Consider the following 3,491-nt stretch of genomic DNA (forward strand, 5'->3'; position numbering starts at 1 on the left):
CCCGTGCTCCCCCCCACCCCCAGTGCTCCCCCTGCTGTACTGAAGCTGCAGTTGGAGTAAATTCTAAAGACAAACTAAAGTCAACTTTGTAGTTGTTTTCAGTAGTAAATTCTGGGAGTGATTTAATAATATCACATATAAAAATGAGTAGCTGCAGTAACAGAGCAGCTAGCATTAGCAGCTAGCATTAGCAGGAGCTAGCACGCTGCTGTACCAGAGCAGCTAGCATTAGCAGCAGCTAGCACAGAGGCTAAAAAACAAAAAGGAAGATTAGACAAAAACAAAAACATCCAGTTTGTTCAACAGAGTTTGAAAAGTTCACCAGAGAATTTTACTGAAATATAAGTGTTGAGACTTCGAAGCCAAACTTTGAATTTCTTTATGAAGAAACAGAAACAGAGGCTGAAGAGTCAGAACTGTTGAGTTCTGGTCAGAGAACTGTTGAGTTCTGGTCAGAACTACATCTCAGTCTTATCCTTAGGTCAACAGACAAAGGTATGAAAACATTCAGGACCAGATTTTCTCAGTAAAGATGATCCACATGGTACTTTTCATTATTATTATTATTATTTTTACTGAATTCCTGGTGTTATTTTAGAGTAAACAGCCACAAACTCAACACAAGTGAGAGCAGTGAGTGGGGGGAGTGACCCCCACCTCACCCTCTCTCTCCCTCCCCCTCTCCCCCTACAAACCGGCGGAAGTCGGCGGTTCAGGACAGAGAGGTGTGAGGCAGTGGGACGGACACTGGGACTAATCTAAACCGTCAGATCCGTCTGCTGCAGCATCCAGGCCTGGGCTGTTAAAGAAGGGGGCGGGGGGAGTGAAGTGTACAGGTCAAAGGTCGACGGCATGGACACTTTAGAGGGTTTATGAGCAAAGATTTATTTGTTAACGTTGTTTTTGTTCCTGGTTCTTACTGTTACTGTTACTGTAACGGTCCAAATACATGTAGGCTGGAGGCCCTGGGGAGTGGGGGGGTCAGTGACTACTGACCAGCAGAGGGCAGGACAACGATGGTGCCGTACACTTCCACTTTACATTCATATTTATAATATGAATGCTTTTTATTTTCTGTGAGACGTTAAAAATTATTAAAAATGACTGAGGGATTTGACTTCATCTGATGATGATGAGGTTTTTGTTGTTTTATTTTTTAAGGAAATACCAGCATATTATACCTTCTAATTTTTTCTCATAGTTTTACAGAAACACTAACTCTAGTAACACTAGTTATCACTTGATTTTAGAATTTTCAGTAGATAAATATAAATATATATTTTACTAATTTAATAAAAACAAAAATTTTTTTTTCTAACATTTTTTCAAAAAAGATTTTTTTCTAAAAATTTTTTGAAAATTTTTTTTTTGATTTTTGAAAAAAACATTTTTTTTTTCTAAAATTTATTTTTCTAAAATTTTTTTTTTTCTAAAATTTTTTTTCTAAAATCTTTTTTTGAAAAATGTTTTTAGAAAATATTTTGGTACGGTGCAATGTGATGTGGGTGGAGACTGCTGCCCCTGTGACCTGGTAACGGATAAGCGGATGAAAATGGATGGATGGATATTATACTAAAAGTTTGTATAATTTTAGTTTTTAATTCTCAGATTTTTTCTGTCGCAGCAAACGACAATTAAAGAACGGCACTCACATGGTAACGTTCACATGGTAACGTTCACATGGTGAACCTCTGGTGAACCTCTGGTGAACCTCTGGTGACCAGGTGAAGGACAGAGGACATCCATCTTCAAACCATCGACATCTGCGCCGTGAGCTGCGGTGCACGTGTGTGGGCCGCGCCTGATGTGGGGCAACTGAGCGGGGTCAGCAGTTTGAGAGCAGAGTAAATCAGAGCCGATGATAAAGGAAGGGACTGTGAGTGTGAGTGTGTGTGTCAGTAATGCTAGTGTTCCTGTGTGTGTGGTTGTCTCTGTGCGTATGTGTGTGTGTGTGTGTGTGTTGTTGCATCTCTAATTATGGATTACAGAAACCCATAATGATTGTGTGTGACGCACAGGACTTCACAGGCAACTCTTTGTGATAGCTGTGTCTGTGTGTGTGTGTGTGTAGATGCCGGCTACTTTAAATGGACTCACATGGCTTGAAGCGATGTGTGTGTGCCAGGTCTGTGGTGAGCGTATTTGTGCGACACAGGTGGGCGACGACGACTCACTTCCTCCTGGAGGAAGTCGTAAAAGATGGCGCTCGGCTTTAAAGTGTCTCTTCCTCTCATCTAATGTCTGCCATCCTCCAGTAAAGGTCTGTGTGAGGACAAGAGGGGGAGAGAGAGAGAGAGAGAGAGAGGGGGAAGTCACAACAGTAGCTGTTCTCTCTCCATTTAAATATAAACTCCTGAACTGGGAATGAAAAGTGGTTTGGAAAAAATAGTGTTTGACATGAAAAGATAAAGAGGTTTTTACAGAGGAGCAGGTAAGGAGTGTGTGTGTGAGTGTGTGTGTGTGTGTGCGTGGAGGCAGAGCACCTGCACAGACAGATCCCTGGGTTCAGTAGAATAATAATCAGGCCCTGGAGCAGAGAGGGGAGCCGTCTGTGGATGTTAGCAGACGCTAGCACGTAGTTAGCACGTAGTTAGCACGTAGTTAGCACGTAGTTAGCACGTAGTTAGCACGCAGACATTTCACAATTTACCTCAGAGTAAAACCAGACCAGTGTCCACACTGGTGGGCACCGTTCAAGGACCCTCAAGGTGAATCCTGGATTTTCTCTTTGATGTTACGTGTGGCCTAAAAGAACAAAGAAGAAGAAGAAGAAAAATATTTGAGTGTCATTTTTTGGCAGGTGTTCAAAAAAATGTAAAGATGGAGGTCAGAGGTCAAAACATAAAAACAAACATGTGGGTCATGGACCGCAGCTGTAGGTCGGTGTCGGTCCGTCCAACCATGACGTCTACTACGATAAAGACGAGCTGAGAAACAGTGAAGTGGGTGGAGGTCAACGAGGGCCCAGATCTGGGCCGTAGCCCACAGTTATGGGCAGTAGAGTTCAGGTCTGTCCCACATTCAAGAGTAATTAGATCCTTTCTTCCACTCCTGCCCCGGACAATCGCTCCACAGAGCGGCCTTTGTATTTAGTCCTTCAGCAAGTGGGTTAACAGAGACGTCAACAAAGGGGGGGTGGAGGGGGGAGTGGGGGAGAGAGAAGAAAAAAGAGAGAGTGTGAGAGGGTCTCTCTCTCTCTCTCTCTCTCTCTACTTGGCACCAGCAGCAGTTAAAATGAAGAAAAAAAAAACTTTGATAAAAAAAAAGTTGATCAGACCATCATTGAAAATCAGCTGATTCTGTTGTTGACCTTTGGTTGGTCACTTTAGTAAATGAGTAAGAAAATAAATCAGCAGATATTTGACGACTTCCTTCATGAGACTCTAGGGGGCGCTAAACTTCCCTTGTGGTCTTAAAAGTCATTTACAAAAAAAAAACAGGAAGATCAAAAGTTTCTAGACTTTACAATATCTGACATTTTTCTGATAAGG

At 42.2% G+C, this 3,491-nt stretch overlaps 2 protein-coding genes across 11 annotated transcripts in view; one reads left to right on the forward strand and one right to left on the reverse strand.

Annotated features, from left to right (window-relative positions):
- The window catches only part of spo11 (SPO11 initiator of meiotic double stranded breaks), a 27,321-nt gene that overhangs the window by 21,608 nt on the left and 2,222 nt on the right, over positions 1–3,491 (reverse strand). For 4 of the 10 annotated variants that reach the window (XM_025059014.1, XM_025059008.1, XM_025059013.1 and 1 more), the window contains exons 3-4: positions 2,484–2,745; positions 2,098–2,262 (exon numbers count right to left, since the gene is read on the reverse strand). The gene's annotated coding sequence lies outside the window, so the exon portion shown is untranslated. Of the gene's footprint in view, positions 1–2,097; positions 2,263–2,483; positions 2,746–2,853; positions 3,096–3,491 lie in introns of all 10 variants that reach the window. The other 6 variants (XM_025059012.1, XM_025059009.1, XM_025059007.1 and 3 more) reach the window with 6 other exon arrangements.
- bmp7b (bone morphogenetic protein 7b) overlaps positions 1–3,491 on the forward strand; it is a 17,698-nt gene that overhangs the window by 8,400 nt on the left and 5,807 nt on the right.

Source organism: Cynoglossus semilaevis, chromosome 10 (assembly GCF_000523025.1).
Source record: "Cynoglossus semilaevis isolate Cse_v1.0 chromosome 10, Cse_v1.0, whole genome shotgun sequence".
In the NCBI taxonomy this organism is placed as follows: domain Eukaryota; kingdom Metazoa; phylum Chordata; class Actinopteri; order Pleuronectiformes; family Cynoglossidae; genus Cynoglossus; species Cynoglossus semilaevis.